The following is a 22,881-nucleotide window of genomic DNA, read 5'->3' on the forward strand; positions in this document are numbered from 1 at the left end:
CTTCCTTATCTCCCTGCACTCATTTTCTCATCCTTTTTTCTTCCCACTGCTACCCTCTTCTCCTCCCTTCCCGCCCCCGCCCCCACAGGTGCCTGTGAGCCCTTCAGCATGGCTGCCTCTGTCCTCAGCCCCGCGTGAGTGGGGAGGAGGCCAGTGTCCCCAGGTCTCATTCTAAACAGGAATTCTTTAGGTGCCTCCAACACAACACGTTCCACGAGGAAGCTCTAGGGGGTGGAATCAAAGCTGCCAAGGCCCGAGAGCAGCGGGGTGGACTCTCCAGTCGCCATTAGAGACCCAAGGAATACAGGGACGGCCTGCTTTGGCCCTCTTGACCACAGCCCGCACCCCACACTCTTTCCCAAGCGTGCCTTTGCCTCTGCCCCAGGCTCATGGGGGGCTCATGACTGGGTCCTTCTGTGCCTTTCCCTCACAGAGGTCCACCAGCTTCCACTGGTTGAGGGGGCAGGGCAGGCATAGAAGCACACACGAGTGTGTGTGTGTGCACAGACACACACACACACACACACACACACACTTCTTAGGGCCTGGAAGACCTGCAGTGCCTGACTCGCCCGCCACCCACCCCGCATGGCGCCAGGCTCAGCTGGCCGTGTGGAAAGGCAGTGAGAACGAGGCTTTATCTGTCACCTCCCGAAATCGCTGGAGGAGTCCTTTGCCCACAGTCCCTCCTTGGAACCAGGCATCATTCTCTTGATTACACAAGCCTGACAGCCTGATCATAATAAACATGTAACTGAGGAGAACCTGTTCCTTTCCAGCAGCATTATTTATTCACCTAAAGCAAAGGCTGAGCTATATTTAGCATATGATGTCAGTGGGTTGTTTGGATTCTTGGAAATTGGCAGGAAGCCACCTCTCACATGATATATGAAATCACTGATAAATGCTTCTTTTCACCAAAAGAAAAACAGCTTAATAAATGCGGTCCTTTTCTGCTTTCATCTTCTCTCCCCTCCCTCCATCCCTCCCTCCCTCCCTCCCTCCCTCTCTTCCACCATCCTTCCTCCCCGCCGGTCCCTCCCCCTCCCCCTCCTCCCGCCCCTTCCACGTCTGGGATTTGTCTTTCTGTGGCACAGCTCAGCAGAGCCTGTGAAGTGGAAATGAGTTGCTCGATATCACAGATCAAAATGAGGCTGTTGGGATGTTCAGGATGGTTTTTTCCCTCTCCTAGAGCCTGGAAGGCTGCCAAAGCGCTAGCGAATCAGACACACACGCACAAAAAGGCAAATCTCTGCAGCAGTGGCTTTATGGGGCCCGGTATTTATGGCGCAGCACTAGCTCTGGGTTGCTGTTTTGCAGGCGAAGATGGGAAATAGATAGTGATTCAGGATTGCCATTAAGTGTGAAAACAGCCCCTGTACAGATTGTGTGTAATAAACCAAGTAGGGAGAGAAGCTGTAAGAAAGCCTGGATTTGCCACACTGGATCAGCCTTGAGGCCCATCAAGTTCAAGCTCCTGATTTGTGTGCGGGTTAATACCTGGTGCTTGGAACAAATCTTCCTGCTTTCCTTCTGTCTTCCCCCATCCCGTGCTGGGTGCATTATGTGAGGCTCTCAGAGAGCTTGGGCAGGGTCATGTGTTGGGAATGACATGAATTCTTGCCATCCCGTGGAGATCAGTTTATATGGCCCGAAGCACCGGACTTAATTGCCCTTCTCTTAGCTCCTGTGAAGAGCAGCATCATCACTGGTCTCATGCATTTGCCAGGCCCCTTTCATCATCAGCTGTAGCATTTAACTCGGTGACCCACGGTGGGGGCCTAGTGGATAGTCTTCCTGGCCGTGGGCGACAGGGAAGCCCCAGCAGCTTCCAACAGTGGTTCATTTACATCTTTTTTGTCCTCAGTGCCATCCATGGGGCCCCTGTCCTGGTATCAGCAGATATGGTAAAGACAAGTGATGCACTTGTTTTCAGCCCCTCATTATTCAGGATATATTCATTCGTTAAGTTCCCTTCTAACTCTGCCAAGAAGTCCTGCCCGGGTGACACCAACCAGTGGCAAATGAGGGACTTGGAGAGGTTCAAAACTGCCACAGTGACACTGGCAGGGACTGGCCCTTCCCCCACGACCACCCTGGTGCTGTAGCACCCATCTTCACCATGGGCAGGACAGGAGAACAGACAGGGAAAGGGGGCGAGTGAGAGCAAGCCAAAATTTGAGTTCTTCATGTGGTGGAGAGCAGCACGGCCTGATAAGCTGTGACTCATGAAGGGACGGACCCTCCGTCCATCACCCATCGGTGAGAGAGCTCCTGGAATGAGCCGCAGGTTGCAGGGAAAAACTGGTCCCTGAGCCCATCTTCAGATGAACATTCATCTGGGACTCCTTAGTGAGAACTGTGGGGAAGTGCACATTTTTCTTTCGGTTGGCGTTCTTTCTTCCTTCTCAAAATGAGGGAAGTTGGACCCAGTTAACCTGGGAGCTCCCTCCCAGGTTCTGAACTTCTCGGGTTCTTGAATTGTACGGGTCTGTGACTTTATGAGTCACCCAGGGTGATTGAGCTCTTTCTTGGGAGGTCATGGCCCTTCTTGCCCCGCAGCTGAGGTGGGTGAACTCTCAGACACAGATGATTCACGAACCTGGGTTCCCCACCTGGGCATTGAGGGTGCTGTGGGGCCTGAATGGGCCAGGAAAGAGCTTCTGGATGCACATTTGCGCTCACTGAGACAGCGGCTTACGTGGGCTATCTGTAGGCTGGTAGTGATGATGATGATTTCTGTTTGAGGCAAAGAACAATTCTTTTGGCCCAAGCCACTCGAGAAGCTGCCTGCCTTTCCATAACCCCTAGATCTCACGCACAGAATAGTCCTATGGCATCTAGCAGAATTCCGCCTGGCGGGACCTATATCCTCTTCCTGGAGGCTGGCCCAGGGCATCCTTGGGCTGGGCTGCAGTCACCACCCATTTTATCTTATTGCCTTGCGTAAGGATGCGGAGACCGGAAGTATGGCAGGACCACATGGGTGAGCACCGACCGGTGTCAGTCAGGAGGGCAGAGGTGGGGAGGACCTGTGGGCAAGAACCTTTACTGGGGCTTCCACTGGAAGGAGCAGGCAAGGCAAGGGCAATCAGGCTCAGGATTGGCGAGGTAGGTTTGAAACAGGCTCTCCGGTGAAATTCACGTTCACCGGGACTGTTAGAGGGTATAGTTAGCTTAATATCTGAAGACTTCAAATTTTCATGGGCATATTAGGGTTCTCCAAAGAAACAGAACCAACAGAACGTGTGTGTGTGTGTATGTGTGTGTGTGTGTGAGAGAGAGAGAGAGATTTATTTTAAAGAATTAGCTCATGTGATTATAGTGATTATGGAGACTGTCAAGTCCAAAATCCGCCGAGTAGGCCTGCAGGCTGGAGACCCAGGGAAGAGCCAGTGCTGCAGTTTGAGTCCAGAGACCGTCTGCTGGCAGAATTTCCTCTTGCTCAAGAGAGGTCAGTCTTTTGTTCAATCCCAGTCTTCAGCTGATTACACGAGGCCCACCCACACTCTGGAGGACAATGTGCTTTACTCAAAGCTCCATGACTAAAATGTTCATTTCTTCCTCCTACACCCTCACAGAAACAGCCAGAATAATGTTTGACCGTATATCTGGGTACCATGGCTCAGGCAAGTTGACATATAGGTTAGACCTTCTCACGTTGGGGAGAGTCACAATTTGCTTAGGGTTGCTAATAGCTCCCTGGTGGCTGTTAAAACAGGTACTCCACAGAAATTACCAGTTTGGTTGACATGCAGTCATCATCCTCATTAAGGGGTAGCTCTCACGTGGCAGGATCTCCATGGTTCCTCACCTCTCAACGCCTTCGCTCAGGTAACTCCACAACTGCCTCAGGAAAACACCTCCAGGCTTACAAAACACAGGTGCTCCCCGTATCTCCTTGCTTCTTACAGCACCAACGAGGCCAGCAGTTCCATCCTCATCTCAGAAACCAGAGACTGTCAGCAGAGAGGTAAGGCACATGGACCTACTCAGGTCAGACAACCCGCAAGGGGAGTCAGCCAGACTCAATTTCACCTTCTGGTTTCAAGTGGCAGGAATTGGCTTTTAATGAGCAATTAGCAAGTGCAGCGCATTTCCTGCGTCACTTTTCCTGCGGCGCTTGCCCGCAGTAGTTTGCCTGACTCTGTGAGGACTTGACGGGGAGGCTCTCTGCCTCTTCTAAGTTCCACCTGTCCAGGGGCAGGGAAACTGAGGCCCTCCCACCACCTCACACGGCGGGGCGGATGTGGGAGCTGCGTCTGCAGCCCTCTCCCTCTGGTTCCCCACCCCAGTGCACTGCTGCTGCCTGCCCACATGCGACGGTCCATCCCTGGAGACTATGACCAATTGCCTTGTCCAGCAGTGTCACCAGAGGCCGTAAGAAAAAGGTGACAGAAAGTTTTGGAAATCATGCAAAGTGGAACAAATTTTCAAGATGAGGCCAGGGCTCCAGAGAGTGCGCGTCCCTTCCCCAAACACCCTATCTAGGGTTGGCCCCAGGTGGCCCAACTTATCAGGAGGGGCCCCAGGGCCTCGGTTTCCTCCAAAGCATTCATCTTGTCCCCACATAACATCCTAGGCCCTGACATTGTCGCCTCTCCCTGCATGATGTGCCAAATGTGGGAAACATTCAATAACTCCCTATTGAGTGCCAAGCACTGTGATGGGAGCCAAGAGCTGGGAGATGAAGAAGGTGGATCCTGCCTCCAGGCCACAGCCTGACGGAGGAGACAGACCTGTCAACCAGACAGCACCAGCCCACCGGCCATGTGGCCAGTCTGGCTTCCAGAAAGCACAGAGAGGTGCTTTCTGGCTTCCAGAAAGGTGGATCCACAGAGCGAGGCATCACCAGCTCTGTCCACAGGATGCAGGGGAGGGTCGGCCTGGGGCGGACAGAGAGGGCTAGATGTTCCTGACCAAGGTTCCTGACCTCAAGGAACTTCTAGCTCGAGTGAGGGACACGATTAAGGACAGGAAGCATCGGAAACCATCCCAGGAAAAAAAAATGACATGTCGGGGGCGCCTGGGTGGCTCAGTGGGTTAAAGCCTCTGCCTTCGTCTCCGGTCGTGATCCCAGGGTCCTGGGATCGGGCCCCGCGTCGGGCTCTCTGCTCAGCAGGGAGCCTGCTTCCTCCTTTCTCTCTGCTTGCCTCTCTGCCTACCTGTGATCTCTGTCTGTCAAATAAATAGATAAAATCTTTAAAAAAAAAAAATGATATGTCAGGCAGTGTGACCTCGAAGTAAGTGGGGAGAGGTGGTGAAGGATGGCACGAGTTATATGTCAGCAGAAGTCGCCACTCTCTGCTGCTGAACTGGGCACCTGCATATCCCCTGACCTTTCCATGAGCCTCCATCCTTGTCCTTACCCAATGCCCTGTGCACAGGCTCACTGGCTCTTAGGAGCATGGAGGCCACGTTCCCCTTCTCTTCCGGAACTCCCGCTTCTCCAAGCTGAATTACCAGCCTCCTCTGGATCTCACCTTGTCCTCGGTGCATTCAGGTCCACCCAGGATTCCAGACCCTTCTACTTTGGAGGTTTGCCTAACCCCCCACCCCCACCCCAATCACCTGAACTTCCTGCAGCCTGGGGGAAGAAAGCTATTCAAATCCATGCTTGAGGATGGGGACAGCCAACAGGAGGCTAGGCCCACAGTATGCCCTCTGTCGGCTAGGACTAGCCGCTGATTACTGAGTCCTTTGAATGCTCGGGTTGTACCTGGTGCAGAGTTCCTTGGTGTGCAGGTCAGCGTGTCTCAGCACTGTGGCTTTAGACAGGCAGAGCCATCGCCTTTGTGTGTGTCTTACAAACACACGAATCACACACGCCGTCCATCTTCTCCCCTACAGCCTGGAACGAGGGTGATTGAAACGCAACATTTTAAACCCAAAAGCAAATTATAGCCAGGCATCGGTGTGAAATTACTCTCCTTGGCTCAGAGTGCCTTTTTAAAAGTCAGGCAGCAGTGCCTGGGATGAAAGTTGGCCTGTCAGACAAGCCCATTCAAGCTTGCAATTCCTCTGTCATTTGCCCGACAGGCTTGTGATAAAGAGCAAGGATTTAAAAAAAAAAAAAAAACTGCCAAAAATAGTGCCACTGAGAACCCTACGCTGGGGCAGACCCAGGAGCCAGCGCCGTCGCGGCCCTGCCCTCTGTGATAGGACGGGGCAGCGTGGACTTGTTCCGACGGAGATGGTGCGTGACCTCAGAGCTCAGCCCTGGAGACGCGGGAGAGGAAACGCCGCGAGCCGCAGCATCTGTGAATCCCTGCAGAAAGGGAAGGGAGAACAAAGTTTACATTGAAAACCTTGACTTTCCAAACAGCATGTTGAGACAGCCCCACGGCAGACAGGTTTGCTGCAGGCCTGGGACTCGCCCTGGGCTGCGGCAGGCCGGGAGATTCATCTAGAAAGAACATAATGAGCCTCCTTCTCCCTGGTGCCCTGGTTACTCCCCTTTGCACCCTTTCTGGGCCTTCAGTTCCCCCGACGTGGTACCCTAGGGGCACAGACGAGGGAGGCCCCTCTGAAGCCCGGAGCGAGAGAGGCCCAGGAGAAAATGAGGACAAATCTGTTGTCTGGTGAGCTATGGGCGAGGCTGCCCCAGCTTGGCAGCAAGTGCTCTGGATCACAGGGGACAGGCAGGTCCTGTTCCTGCTCTGTTGCCAGCTCTCAGGGGGAGATGGGCAGGCTGACTTCCAGGGCTCTGGGCCTGCTCCCAGGCCAAGGCAGAGGCCTCCAGATGCCCCACCCACTGGGTGACCGTGAGGGTTGTTGCCTTCGAAGGTAAGAGGTCATGCTTGTCTTCATTCCTTTGACCTCCCCTGACTCCCCAGGGATAGGCATCATTTGCTCCAGTGTGCAGGGGAGACCCTGGAGTCTCAGAAGGGTGACTTAGTGCCCCCCAGGTCCCACGGCTAAGAAGTGGTAGATCCAGGAGTCAGATCCAGGGGTTTGGGATCAGAGTCCAGCGGCTTCCATAGAAGGAGTTCTCCCAGCCTGCTTCAGAGGAAGCGACACCCCAGCACATGGGGAGTTCTGTGAGGTCCCTTACTTTCGGTGCGTAGCTTCTCCAGGTGGGGATTTCTGTCCCCGTCCTTCTCGTCTTTATGTCCCACCACCTGCTTGTCATGAGGAATAATTGCATCATGAACCAGATGTTAAAGATTCTGTGACAACATAAAGCCCTACGTGGGTTTTGTTTATCCAGGCCCCAAACAAAAGTGCTGGAGGCCCTACAAGGACTCCACCGTGGCAACCGTTTCATGGTCAAGTCCTTCAGAGCTGTCTACGGCTCAGTGGTCCCTGCCACCAGCACTAATCGGTGGTACGGCTGCCATGGTCATTGCGACCAGTAGCACTGACAAGTGTTCGGGGCTTCCGATCACTGGCGAATCAGTCAGTTCACCCGGGCCGGCTGTCCTCACTCCTGCCAGCTGTCGCTCACAGCCCGCAGGCAGAGCCTTCCCCCGGGAGGTTTCCCGGGGGACCCTTTTCTTTGGCATCCTCAAAGAGCTGTCATGCTGTCCCAGTTGTTTGTCAAGAAGGAGGTCCCCAGGGTTTCATGGAAGCAGACTTGAACTTGACCTCACCACGTTGATATTCACTTCCACCGCCCCTCGGGAAAGGGGTGCCAAGCCCCGGGTGCCCGCGGCTGGATGCTGGCGGCCTCCCAGCCTTGGCAGCTCATCCATCACCTGTTGTCTCCTACCCGGAACATGAGTTTGGACACGCAGGGATTGCGGCGGTTCCTGCAAACTCGACCTCCTCTCCTGGAACCCAGGACTTCTGGGCAGACCGGCTTCATGCCCCACAGGGCAGTCTGTCAGCAGAGCCGTTAGGGCTGGGCACGTAGGTAATGCAGTACGTAGGGTCGCTGAGGGAGGCCATCACTCAGCACGTGATTCTGAACTTGGCATCTGCCAAAAGCTTTTCAGTCATTTCCGTTAGCTATTACTCCTCAGCGTCCTCAGGAGGTGGGCGGGAGCTGCTGTCCTCTTTTTGAGAATAAGGAAACGGGGAGAGATATATCTCCAGGGACACATCCACAGAGTGAGAAGGGGTCAGAGCCCTTGGTAGTGAAGCATGACCTTCGTCACCATCCTCTCTCAGCCCTGGGCCCACACACATCCAGTAAGCTCACTGGGGAGGCTGATTCTGGAGCGTGGCTTTCATCCAGGAATGGTCTAAAACATGAACTTGCTAGGGGCCAAGTCGAGGCCTGGGTCACTGTCATGTGGCTCAGAAGGGGCACGCGTAGAGGAATGAGTGATCCACAGTCAATCAGAGAGACAAGCACCTGCTCAGTGCAGGAAAGACAGCTTACTCCCCAGCCATGCCCCAGGCCACCTCGGAAGCAAGATGTATTTTTAAACACAAGCCTCCTAGAGAAAATGTTCCCTCGCTTGTCCCCATAGCCTACTAATGGGGCATCTGTTGGCAACCAGTACCATCAGCCCGTGTAAGGGCTGTGCTCTCAATTTTTAGTTCTATTCTTGTCCCCTGGCATACGATAGGGGCTGCTGTCCCAGGAGACTGCAGGCTGCTGATGAAAAAAAAGGTTTCAGTAGGTTCTCGCCTGCTCTCAATTTCAAGACTCTCTGATTTCGTTCAGACCGTAGGGCCTGTAGGCCTGTGCTCATTTACTGGGTTGGAAACTTTTATTTATTTATTTATTTATTTACTTCTTCACACTGACGCCATGGAAAATGCCCAACGCTTCCCAGAAGTCTGGGGTCCCCCTGCTTCACCCTGGGCTGAGAAGGGCTGAAGTCTGAGAAGGTCGGCTGCCTCCCCGATGCCTGGGAAGGCGGTGCTGTACTCCTGCCTGGTTTCCCAGCCGCCCAGCTGACAGGTGCCTCACACCTCCCCCCTCCCTTGCAAATAAATGCAAAGAACTATTCAGGGTCAGTCTTGCTTCTTCTTGCTCTGATCAGGGTCTGTTTCTCAGCTAGAGTGAAGAAAGACGCCTTACCAGTCCTAATTAGAATGACTCCTGTCTAATTTATTCAGGGTATCCTCCTACATTGTACTGTTGCTGTGTCCCTGTGTGTTAGTCGTGTTGCTGAGGTCCGTGTCATTGTTTTAAAGGAGCCTCTTCTGACCAGGGCTGGAGGAGACGCCCTTTGTCTGCCTCTCAGCCCTGTGGTCCTGGCCCTCGCCAAGGGAGCCGTTCTCGCACTGCTGTGTTTATTTGAGTTATGTAATATAAACAGCTCCAAGGAGATGGGCTCCTCCACTTTTGTGTTTAGACTCAGCCTTCACTTGCCCTCTGCAGAGCTCGTCACTTGGGTGGTTTCCTCTCGCCTGCTCTGTTTTGCTGCTGGAGAACAAAACAGCCTGCCCTTGACCCCTCTCCAAGACCAGCCCTTTCCTCCCATGACCCAGCAAGGAGAACGAGACGGTGCTCATGCGTGTCCTCAAAGGCTCAGTACGGGCCAAGGGCACAGGGTGCCGTCCAAGCCCAGCAGAGACGAATCAGACTTTCTCTGTAGCTTGTTCCCTAGGACAGGGTTGCTCCATGCCAGGAGTACCCCCTAGAACGTTTCGAACATAATTCCACTTCGCCCATAGACTAACCCATAGATTCACACCCGACTTTTCAGGAACACCGCTGATGTATAAAACACATGCGGGTGCAGCTAAGGGGAAAGTTCAGAAGGTGTGATAGACGTCAGCTCCGCCTTATCTTATTAGTCACATCCCCTGAAATCAAGTATTTTCAAAGCATTTCATTGCTAATTAGACAAAGTTCATGGTTTATTCCACCCACCCCCCCCCCCCCGCCATGCGCCACACAACAGGAAAACACCATGTATCTTCTCGCTGAGTTTGGCTTGGCACAATGGTGTTCAAGGCACAGTTGGATTAGAAGGCATTTTTAGTAACAGGTTTTTTAAAACAACTCTCCAAAGGCTGAGTCACTTATTTCTTTATTTATACAGTTGTCTTAAGGCAGATCACAAATATTTTCAGAATAGTTATTGACTCTCCAATTTCTTAGGGCAAGATCCCATCTTTCTCCCTAATCACCCCTGATACTCAATGCCTGCCATCTACTGGGGTCACCAGCCTCGGGGCGAGAAGGATGTTTGTTCTTGTCATCTTGGGCTTGGGAAGGCAGGACCAGAAAAATGGAAGGCCCAGAGGTCTGGAGAATTGAGCCCCTAGGGTATCAGGGTCTGGAGGAGGGAGATATTGGGAGACATTGGGAGGGAGATATTGGAGATATTCAAGGTCATGCCTTGAATACAGCAAGAGTGGACTGTGCCAGCCACACTTCTCTTCCCACAGGATTCCCAGCAAACTAGGAGAGAAAGAAAGAGAGGGAGGGAAGAAGGAAGGAAGACGCAGGGAAGAAAGGAAGGAGGGCAGGAAGGAGGCAGGGAGAAAGAAAGGGAATTTATAGCAATGAGAGGGAGCGAAAATGCAATTGGAGCTTTTGGTGTTAAGAAATATTTTAAGGTCTACCAACTGAAGCCCAGCCAGGGCCTCTGACAAAGCCACACAGCACCCCCATGTGCCTTCCAGAACCTTTTTGCATTTTTTTCCAGCCACAGCAGCTTCTAGCCCTTGTATCCCCTCTGATTTGCGAAGTCCCAGCTCCTTAGCCTCCCATCTCCCTCTGCGTTTCTCTCCTTCAAGGTCAAATCCCAACGTTCCTCAAGGCTTCAGTGCTTTCCGCGGTGGTGAGAGCCCCAGCCTGCAGAGCTCCTCTCCAGGGGGGCTGAGGAAGGGGCTGCAAGCAGCAGAGGGGCTGGAGGAAATCTGCTGGGGCCTTGACTTTCTCACACATGTTTCAGATGTGCGGAGTGCGATTGTAAACAGCGTCCTCATCGCTGCCAGAGCTGGCCTCCCCGCCCGAGTCCTGTTCCCAACACCCTAGGGGTTCCAGTAATAGGGCGTCAAGCAAACAAAGAAAAACAGTAATCTGGTGTTCCAATTGCATTTTTTTGTTTTTAGAAAATGTTAATGATAGGTTATTTGATTACCCTAGGTTTGGCTCTGCTCGCTCTTTATTAAGCACATCTGGTATTTAGTGACAATATAAGTAGCAGGAGTTTTTCTGGCACTTGAAAATAAGCTCATCCAACGTTGCCGTTGCAGTTTGGAAACTCGTCAGAGAGGCCAGCCAAGCTTGCGGAGATACAAGACTTTTTCTGTAGGCCGGGCAGCTGTCCAGGACGTCTAAAAAATGTGAATTGGCTAAGAATTGCTGCCACGCAAACACTTCTGGAAATTTCTGTGCTTGGGCCTGCCAAATCCATTATGCACAACATGAATTACAAGAGTTTCTATCTCTCCCAGCAGTTGCGTTGAGTGTAATTCTCCTGTGTGCTTTATGAAACACACACACACACACAACCAAAATGAGAAAAACACCCCAAAAATCCACTACCGTGGGTATTTTTTTTTTTTTTTGTCTCTTTCCATTTGGGTTGCCAAGTACACAACTTTTCCTGAATTAGGAGAAATAGCCTCAAACTTTGGTTTCAATTACATTAAATCTAACACGTGGGAGGGAACTGTGCTTCCTGGAAATTCTAGAAAGGAAGGATGTCTCACATCATGGAGACAGCCTAACATCTAAGTAGGAAAAACAATAAAATGCAACAGAAGAACTTGGAAAAGGAGAAAAACATATACACCCTCCACTCCACACGGCCTGGTGTTGGGGTTGGGGCCTTACTCAAGGACGTTAGTCAGAATGGGAAGCCGACCTGTGGGCAGAAAATGCTTCTCCTCTGCCCAGACTGCCTCCCCGCACGAAGGTGCGTCCTACAGACCTGGCAGGCACAATTTCTGAAGCGGAGGATGGGCCCGGGGAGACCCGCCACAGCTGGTCAAAGGGAAAGTGAGCAGGAGAAAAGCGGGATCTTCTAGGTGGATCCTGGTTCTGCCCAGGCTTTCCTCCCTTTCCAGAGCTTAGAAATGTTTGCATCATTTTCTGATTCCAAATGGAGACTTGCCTCTCTCCTGTGATTCACATATGCGAGATTTCTCAGACTCTGCCCGGGATCATAAAAGGGCCCGGAGCTCGATTTCTATTCTGGAATGACATTCTTCATTGGACCCATATAATAGCTCACATGAGATAATCACACAAGCATGTTGTGAGACAGAACGCCGTACATCTGAATGCTTCGAGCTCCTACCAAGTGCGATGCTTTCTTGCTCTACAGCCTTTCTCGTGAGAACTCAGATAATCATGTCAATACTGGTGAACTGGAGCTCTAAGTTCTTCTAAGAGCCAGCGGTCCCAGCTGCGTCATCAGTCAAGCCACTGTGCTGGTCTGTGCCTCAGTTTCCCTCTCTGTGTTTGCTTGTCACTATTCTCCCAGGATCTGGGAAAGGTCATGAGATGAGCATCAGCTTCTGGCGGGGACACTCTTAACTCTGTGACCTCTTTCAGGGGCACATGTCTGCATAGTGTCCTCACTTATGAAATGGGGACAATGACACCTTCCTCATAGCACGGTTGTGAAGAACCAAGGGTACGAGTAACTATACAACTGCTTTGTGGACCATAAAGCAGGATACAGATCTGGATTGTTATCAGTACCTTTCAAGTCCTAATTATAGAACTTTGCTCACTTAAATTCCTGTGAATGGGACGTAGAGTGTGAGTCAAAGCCGTCCACGCACATGCATAATGTAATCTGGGAAATCATTGGGACTGGTAATGAGAAGAGACCGTTGCTTTCCACGGCTGATGAAGGACGACCTCTCTCAGTATAACTCTTAATTAAAGTATGTCACCTGCTTCCCCTCTCCCCCTCTCTCTCCCCCTCCCCCTCCCTTCCCCTTTCTTTTCCTTCTTCCACAAATCTGTTGGCAGCACTCACCGTGAATGTGCCATTTGACTATGTCGACCTAAGATTGGAGGGGAGGTTGCCGGAGCTAATTAAATTTCCTTTCCCATAGTGAACTGTATCCCAGAACTATAGTTCACATTAAGCAGTTAAACAGGTTTGGGCATTTGGAAAAAAAAAAAAAAAAATACTGGGGCCCCAAGAAAGCACTCTTGGCCTCATTTCCATTTGGCTCACATTGTCCTGTTCTTGGCTTAAATTTGGATCCCAGGACACATTTTCTCAGTTTCCTTTTCTCATGTTCCTGGATCTTTGTTGTAGAATTGTAGGAAACACAGAGTCAGGGGAGTCAGCCAAAAAGGATTTCTCCCCTTCCCGGGAAGGTCTTGGGTCCTGCCTCAGACACCAGAGTGTTGGCTGTCTCCTCTCTGCGTTTTTGTTTTCCTCACGATGGGACCAGCCTGGGGGGTTCTGCATTCACATTGGTCTAAGGGCCTTTTCCTTTCTCGGTTTTGAGGAGCTTCCCTCTTACTCCCCAGTAAGCACGCCGCCCATCAGTGAGCCAGCCTGGTCCCGCTCTGACCTCTGGGCTCCGGGGCTTCTGAGGACAGATCGAGAGCTTGTGAACTAGGGTGAGTCCAGCCCAGCGGAAGCACAAACAAAAAGGAGCACAGAAGGCCACTGTTGGGCCCTGCAGAGGGACAGAATGGGGCCTGGGGGCGGGGTGACAAGGGCACAGGAGGGTATGACTGGAAAGAAGGCCCTGCTTCCACCACTGCCATCCCGGGAAGGACAGGGACAATGGGCCAACAGCTCAGACACAGCACAAGGGCTCGCTCCGCCTGCCCAGCGCTCTGGCGTCTGCGTACTCTCCCTGCTGAAACCAGTTGGCATTGCTGCGAGTGGGGTCACAGGATGAACGTGGAATTTTCTGGAATAAGAGTCAGATAGTGAAGCATTCCCGAGACATTGTAATACCCAAGAGCTGCTCCTGCCATTTGCCTTTTAGGTTTTACCACTGTGAATAATAACCATAAACATTTACGGAGCACCCTCCCTCTCCCGGCTCGTCACCGGGAATTATGTTTTTCTCACAGTAGCTCGGCACAGTTCGCTGTGACGTAGGCACTAAAATTATCCCTGTTGTTCAATGGGGAGAGCCAGAGCTTAGGTGGGTCAGAACCTGACCAAGTTCACACAGCTCGGAGGAAGTGCTGGGTTTCTCTTAGGTGCCTTCTTCGTCACCACACGGCCACTGCCTGAGGCTTTGGATCACTGACCTCTCAGCCCCCACCTTGTGTTATCAATATTATTTTTGCATTTTTTGTCACAATGGACTTTTCGTGCGAGGGGGTCGCTCACCGAAACACATACCCTCCGTGCCTCCCACCTGTGAGCTCCATGGACGCTTTCTGGTTCCACCGGCTTCAGCTTCCAAGTGGTCTTGCCTCCCCGCCAGGCCTCCTGTCACAGCCCTCACTGCATTCTGCTCCCTAGCCCTCAGGACAGCCAGAAAATCCCACACTTTTCCTAATAAAGTTAATATTCGAAAGGATCGCTAAGCTTCCAGATCAAATCCGCTGATGAGAGCTTAACAGACAAACCATTTCACCTGATGTGTTCTAAGTGGAGATGCCTTTCCACTTCGGTGTCTTCAGTGTTTCCTGAGCACCTGCTGTGTGCTTACTGCCATCCTCCTAGCCACGTCCTGCTTGAGGCACCGTCTGGGAGAGTCTGCGTGCTTAGGAAGGACGGACTCTTGAAATCCTAGCGTTCCAAAGATTTCCTGGAATGTTCGCATCGAACCCACTCTTCCTCTCCAAGGTGACCTCTCTAGATGGGAGACAAATTAAAAATGCCTGCCTGGAACAGGTATCGGATGCTTCTCAGTGGGATTGCTAATGCTACCAACCAGACCTTCTCGATAGCCGCTGGTCGAGCAGCTGTGTGTGTGAGACCAGGAGAGAATGAGGGAGCAAATACAGCTGTCACTATTGTTTCCAAATGAAAAGACTGGTTTTATCACCATGGATATAATTATCAGTGCTACCTATCACCTTTACATCTTGTTTATATAATAGTCCAAGAAGCTAAAAAAAAATATTTTTTTTTGGTGAATCTTAGATTTCACAGACACCCGCTAAATTGGGTTAAATCCTAGCTTCTTCTTAGATCATAAATGTCTTAGTTTTTTAGGGTAGTGTAAGAAATTGCCACAAACTCAGTGGCTTCAAATAACACACTTTTTTTCTTTCTTTCTTTCTTTTTTTAATCTCGTCGCTTCCACGAGTTAACTAGGTTCTCTGCGGGGGGAGTCACAGACTGCAGTCAGTGTGTCAGCTGGAGCTGGGGTCTCCTCTGGGCTCAGGGTCCTTCTCCCAGGCTCACTCACAGGGAAGAATTCTCCTCAGAGCTGTGCATCTCCCGGCTGTTTGCTTCTTGGAAGCCAGGAAGGGAGAGAGAGAACCTGCTGCTTCAGCTGCTTTGTCTCTGACCTCCAGATTCTCTTGTAAAGGGCTCATCTGATTAGGTCAGACCCACCCAGGACAATCTCTCTCGATTAACTGAAAGACAGCTGATTAGGGATCTTAATTATATCTGCAAAATCCCTTCACCTTTGCCACTAAGGTAATGAAACACAGGAATGATATCCTATTACCTTTGCGGTGTTCTTTTGGTTAAAAACAAATTAAGGGTCTTCTCACACCCAAGGGGAGGAGGTTACACAAGGGTGGGGGACGTTGGAGGTCATCTTGGAATCTGCAGGCTGGACGGTGATCTGCAGCTTTTCGACCAATTTCTGATTAGCAGAGCAACAGGCACACAATGGAAAAATAATGAATGCATATGGAGAATTTAGTGATTGGGAATGAATGAATGTTTTTGAAGACACACAGTTTCTTCCAGAGCACACCCTGGAAAAGGTCATTCCCCCCCCCACCACCACCACCATAGGTCTGAAATGGGCTGGGGTGGAGGGAAACGTGGGCAGGTGACAATTCAGAAAGTACGAGAGCTAAAAGCAACGTGAGCTGGGAAAGCCAGGGCCCATTCCTGCCCTCTGGAAGCCATGTGAGCTTCCCCTGTCTGGGGAGCATGGGGAAACCGTACCTGCCTTCCCTTGCACGGCTTTTGAGCAGGAAAAAGAGACCAACGAGCTGCGGGGACAAAGGTCTGATTGTCCTGACCCAGGACCGTTGAGGTGCTGGCGGTTAAACAATATGCTGAAATCTCAAAAGGTGGGCGGGTGATCACATCACCAGGAGCTGGACTTGTTTTTTTCAGTGATAACAAGTGCGGCATTCTTGAGACACAGCCAAGTCTCTCCCATAAACTGGGGAATGCATTTTCTGAGCCCACATTAGGGAGGAAGAGCCCCTTCCAAACTTCCTCAGGAGTTCTACCCCCAAGTCGAGTTCTAGGTCCAAAACCCTGCCGTGCAGCCTCTCCAGCCGGCCTCCACCGTCCCCCCGCCCATCTGTGGGTGTCCACAACGCACACAAAGGAAGTGAGATAGTGGGGAGTCTGCGGCCGTTCTTGTCACGTGGGGATTGCTGCTCAGCTAGCCAGAGCGGTGCAGCTGCACAGAACGAGCACTGATCCAGTCCAGGCTGGGGACTGTGCTCTGCACGCTGCCCGCCCACAGAGCAAGCTTCCCTCCTGCAAGGAAGCAGTCGGCTGATAATGTGTTAAGATCAGATTAATGTCGGAAATAAACATGTAATAAATAATAATAGTGTAATAATAGTGGTTGTCACTGTGGAGTTTCTGTCTGTTGGAAATATGAGATCCAGAGTGTGGCTTTCTTAGGCTAATTTTGCCTTTATTTAAAAGAAACTGACAGATGTACTTTATAACGTGGAAGATAATTTAAAAAGGAAAGAATGAAAGAACACCAACTCGTTTTTCTTGTTTAGCCGTTGCCTTGTTCTTTTTGGCTCAGAAAGGACAAGAAAGTTTTTGTTTTCTGAAAGAATTGATGTTTAGAGTCTATCCTCCACTTCTCCCAGCCTGGCCTCAGTTTCCCCACGCCACTATGCCTGGGTTCTAAATTCTCCAGGAAGCTACGTGACTTCGCCCTCAATCCAGGGCTGTGGTCATTTGCATGGAAAGAAAACAAGCATTTTTAGTGCTCTGGAAGCTAGCCCAGTTTATGATTCGCACACCTTGGAGCTTTCAGTTAGTGGAAACACCCCAACGGCGCTATCTCAATGCGTTGTTCCTGACTCATCAGAAGGAACGGTCCGGCGATGAAGGAAGCCGGATTGTGACTTCTCTTTATTCCCGCACCGGCTTGAGCATGCATTCTAGAACATGAAGCAATTGGAATACACCACCTTGATTTTGAGTCACACACCTAAGATATTTTCGTATCAGAGATGCTTCAAGCACAACTTAGACAGGACATAAAGACTGAGCCGGATGAGGGCAAAGTAAGAAACAGGAAGCGAAATGTCTTATAATAACCGCCTGGTCTGGACTATGGACTGGGTTGGAATTTTCAGATGAGGGGATCTTGTTTTTGAAAGCCGTGTTGACAAACTGATACTGTATTTTTAGCATGCCTCAAATGGAAAGCATGCAAGATATGTGAACAATATATTTCCAAATATGACACATATTTATAAAACACAGTAAACGCATGACAGATTGAGTAGGATATGTGGAAAAATAACAGCTGTGCTACACCCTATTTCTTAGCAAATTCATACACAACAAATGACATTCATGTCCCATGTTTTGCAAAATCTATTTTTTAAGCGTTGTAGAAAAGGATGTAGGGAATGAAAACAAGTTTGCAAACAAACAAACAAAAAAGATGGATGTGAATTTAAGTGACATGTCATGTAATTAGCATGTAGAACATTAGTTCTGGCGAGGTTACCCCATTTCCCCCTGCATGCGGCCTTTTGATGGAAATGATAGTAAATGAAGCATTAGAAGCGATTTGCATTTTAGGGTGAGCTAAAATGTCACATATAAGGGAAAACATATAGAAAATTTCAGGCTCTAAGACAACCAGTATGTGTGCCAATGACGTGAAGATTCACTTAGATGGACTGGAATTGGTGGCAATCGTAGTTTGTGGCATCGAAGACAAGACTGGGTTCTGAACCAAGAAACATCTGACCAGAGACTCTTGGATTTGAATAAAAGGCCATAGAGATCCATGCTATATTCTAAAGCAGGGACTGAGAAGCCATGTTTTTAAGGACAGAGGATTAGCACCTGTGAGTACGGCAGTAGCAAAGCAATGTGTAAGGACAGTGATACGAGCCCTTATATTTGTGAAACAGACATCTACGATTTACAAATGAGTCTTCTCATTTTCAAGTCCATAATCCTATTTGAGCTATGGAACAGCCCTGTGAGTGAGGTCTGTAAGAAAGGTTTCATCATTCACACTGTCCTCACAAAGAAACCAAGAGTTTGTGACTTGACTTGAGGGTCACACTTAGAGAGAGGAAATGCCGAAGCAAGCAACAGGGCTCTTTGTTCATTTAAGATGCTACCTGGGAGAGAGGGGGGGGTTACAGGCATTTTTTTTTTTTTACTCTTCTTTTGACTTTTGCTTTTTTCCAAATGTTCTGCAATAAGAAAATATTATTGCTGTAAATAAGGAACAAAATCCCTGTCCTTGTTCCTTTTAGACCACTCCCTTGACTCCACTCCCTGCTTAAAGCTGGACCCGAACTTGCTGGGCCATTCAGTGCGGGCCTCTGACCCGAGGCAGAGAATGCAGCGCCCTCTTCGCAGGCTGAGCTGGTGTTAGTCCATGCAGAACAGACCAGACTGTGAGTCTAGAAGACTGAATTTGCATCCTACTTTCTACAATGCTGGGAAGTTCCCTCATATCTTTGTGCCCTGGTTTCCTGTTCTGTATCCTTTTGGCTAGATATGGAGTGTTTCAAGATTCCGAAGCAAACATTGCCTTATCAAAGAAAGGTGATGCTTAGATTACATTCTTATGGGAGACTTTGCTAAAATGTTGAAATACCGCAGTTGAGTTCTTGCTTGGCCTTGGCCTCATTGAAAGGAGACTTTGGGTAGGAGGAGTATGGGAATGGCAGGGTGGGTGGGCGTGGGAGTCGGCGGAGAGGGAGATGTATCAGTTGAGTTGAATGGGAAGTCATGGGCGGGCATCCTGAATTCCTTTGGTCCTTCCCTCGTGGGCATGGTTCTAACCGGACCATCCTCACTTATGGACACGCCACAGAAACTCGTGCCAGGAGGCCATCTGATCTAGCGTCATAGATAAGAAGAGACCAGACTGCTTCCTTGACCTTGGGTGAAGCAACTTATCCTCTCCATTTCCCACTTTCTCTATCTGTAAATAGATGATCTCACTGGGCGCTGAGGGATAATCGAGATCAAATTCCTGAAGGATTTTTAGCTCCTTAGAATGCTTCAGTTTTAACCTTTAGGGAGGAGGCGGGCTCTTGGAACCTTCTGAGAATCCAGTGAGAGCTGGGAGCCTTCCTCCCAGAACTACATAGGCATAACCATCAACTTGCATATAAACTCATATGGTTCGTAGACTCCCTGAAGCTTAAATTTCTTTAAAGTTAGAAACAAACAAACACCTGCCTTAAAAGAGAAGCATTGCAAACATGTAAAAGATAAATCATGGGTGATTTTCATCATGTCACTGCCATCCCACGGACTTCATTCATGAATCTCATGTGCTATGTTATAACCACTATCCTCATTTCATTATTATTAAAAATACTCTACCATATCTTTTGGTGTCCATCCTCCCCCCTGACCCCTAGCACCTGGTTTTTAAATTATTATTATTTACACTCTAAGAGCCTTGGAACCAAGATTGCTTTGCTGCTGGCCCTGTGTGTAAGAGAACATAGGTCTCTTCCATCCCAGTATAATCGAGTAAATAAATAAGAATATGTTTAACTAAAGTGAATTGTTAAAATGGGCTCTTCTTTATCACTCTTGGACAGCTGAAATTACAATGAGAGAAAATGAAAAGTGGCCTCTTGACGTGTTATAGAGGACACTTGACACACACATTCAGTCCAAGACTGATGAAAATTTGCATACTATTCTAATTATTATACTTATTTATTCTAAAATAATCGAAAAGCAGTGGTTTTGAAGAAAGAATTTTTTAAAAAAGATAATATTTTATGCATTGGTTCCAAAGGAGCCAGCCCATTTATTCAATAATGAAAAAAAGCATTATTTTCGCATTGCCACCTAATGTCTCCTGTTTTCGTCTGTCATTATTTAGCTCAGCTGGAAATTAGGGATATTCCTTAGTTACACTGAAAAAAAAAAATCACTGGTATTATGAAAGAGCACTTATCTTTTGTAGACAACTGGACTTCCTTCAGAAAAAGACACTTGTGTGCCGTTAAGGTGCCTCTTGGATTTCTACTGGACCCTCCTGCCTTTTCTTTTCCTATTTTGGCACCATGGGTAGGTTTTTAGCACACCAGAATCCACAGTCCTCTCTCTCTCTCTGAGATGTATATGTGTGTATATATATTTTTTTTTCTTTTTACTATCTCCTATAAAAGGAGCCCGCTATTGATTGCAGCTGACTGGGTGGTTTTAGTTGATATCCAAGCAACACTAACCCAGATAGGGATTAGCATTACATCAGCTGTCAGGCGAGGAAGCCTGGCAGCGTGCCAGCCTGTAAAAACGGAACGCGTTTGCGTCACTGTTCCCTTGGTAATGCTTCTTGGAGCCTTGTCAGCTGTCCCCTGAGGTTGTTTCCTTAATATGTCAACAGACATTCCTGAATCTTTAATGCTGGATGGCTCTTTTCCTCTTCCAAAAACACTTAGGTGACCAAGCAGCTGGTGTATCCTGTTGCTATGATCTTTTGAAATGTATTTCTTTCATGAAATAGGTGTTTGTTCTATTCAAAACATGCGAGGGGATTTAAGAAGGTTTAGATTTCTGCTTCTCCGTGTTAGAGGACCTATTTTTGAAGAAATAGGGAAGCCAGCTTAGTGCGGAGAGCTGCTTCTCTGCTTTTATCTTCCGTAGGAAAACCCCTTATTCCCTCACCAGCTTAGCCGAACCCTCCAATTATCCTGTTACAGTGTGACATTGCATAGAACAAAACAGCTGGTTGAAAGACCCGGCTGGAATTTGTCCCCATTTATGATATGCTCTCTGACCTTGCTCTAAGAACATCCGTGAGACAGAAAAAGGTGTGGACAGCGACCTTGAGCGTCGTCCCCTGCCTATCGAGAACCACAAATAAGAAAGATTTGTCAACCACGGCCCACGTGAAATCTATTTCCTCATTTTCCCGATGCCTTTTCTTCTTGCTGTCCTGGCAACTCGATCTCCACTTGCATCTTGGAAAATTTTACGCTGAAAAGGACCATATCTGGGTGGGGGGAGCCCCGCGCTCACATCCCTTCTTTCTCCCTCTCTCTCTGCAAGTAAACATAGCTCATTGGCACTGGGTTATTTCCCCCTGCTCAAGTAACCCTCCAGATCGTCACGCAGTTGCTGTAACAGTTAATTAAAGTCAATAGTTTGAGCAACTTCAATTTGGAAAGAAGTCATTTGGTTTTTGGAGGGTTAGTGTGGCGGCGTTATTAAATCCACTTAATCATAAGGGACCGTGATGGAGTACATAATCGGGGGAAAAGCCGCTTCCCCCACTGTCGGAGGGGTGCCTCTTACCACCAGCCACCCAGCGGGTGCACGCCTTGTCCTTCTGGAAACACGTTAAGGGCCCCGAGAGCTCTGTGGTCGTGGAATCTGCCTCTGGGCTATGTCTCCCGAGAGGGCTGCTTCCTCATTCTGCAAGCTGGTGTAGCAATCCAGTTTCTGTTCTGCAAATCCTATGCCCTCATTGCCCAGCCTCCTGGGAGCCCCTCGATCATCCCCACTGAAGAGGGTCCCCGTGGTTCACCAGAGGAGAATAGAAACAGAGCTGCCCAGAGGGGGAGAGATTTAGGATCACTCGATTTTGGCATTGGAAGGGATTTTGAGAGATTTAGTGAAACTCAAAACTCGACGTTCATTTTAAGAATGAGAAATCCGAAGTTTGCTGGTGTGGCCCAGTTGGTGTCAGTTCTGGGAGGAGGACCTGTCTGCTCTGGCCTTCGTCCTTCCTAGCATGGCAGCTCTTGGCCAGGGGCAGGGCTGGCTTGGGGTAGATGGGGGTACTCTTCTTCCCAGTTTGGTGCCCTGTCTAGAGGAGTTGGAGGCTTGAGGACCATTGCGGCGGCCACGGGCAGTGTGGAAATGAACAAGAAGAATGAGGTTCAACTCCAGCGGGGTGTCACCGGAACAGAATTCTCTTTTTTTTTTCACTTAGCTGGGGACGCACAAGAGAGCTTTCCTATATGTACCCCCGCTAACACCAGCCAAGGCACCCCATCCTTGGCTGCACAGGTCCCTTGGCAGGACTGGGAAGGCAGCAGGAGTGAGCCGAGTGGTGGTTGCGAGGCCAGAGGCTCAGAACCTAGATGGTGCCAAGGACAGCATTTAATGAGACTCTTTTTCCCTTTCCTTTAGGATCCCAGAAGGAAAAAAAAAAAAAAAATCACATAGACACATAAAGAAAGTGGAAGGAGGACTTTTAACCTTCACATAAGCCTTGCATATCCAGAAGAAGATCTCCTCACCCTTCACTTCTCTTTCTCCAAAGTCCACACCCCCCCCAATGGGCTGGGATGGTGCACTGGGCTTGGTGACTGTGATTCAGAGGGAGGACTTTGGGGTCCAACCTCCTGAGTTTCAGTCCACGCTTGGCTGCTTGATAGCTGTGCAATCTTAGGCAAGATTTCATACTCAGTTTCCTCACCTGGGAAACGGAGAGAACACTATTTAGTTTAATGGATATCAGCACAAAAGCGATTGGAACGCCTCAGCCACCGCTCTTCCCGTCACTTTAGGAATTCTTGGAGAGAATTCTCAAGGCAATTTATAAACACACATCTTCTGCGTTGTTGGGTGGGAATGCACTGGTAATCAGTGTATGGGCCTGGTGAACAGGAGGGGCAACTATGGACAAGGAGATGGGTTGGTGGGAACAATGCAAATTACCTAGACCTTGACCTTGACCAAGCTGTGTATC

Source organism: Neovison vison, chromosome 2 (genome assembly GCF_020171115.1).
Source record: "Neovison vison isolate M4711 chromosome 2, ASM_NN_V1, whole genome shotgun sequence".
Lineage (NCBI taxonomy): Eukaryota > Metazoa > Chordata > Mammalia > Carnivora > Mustelidae > Neogale > Neogale vison.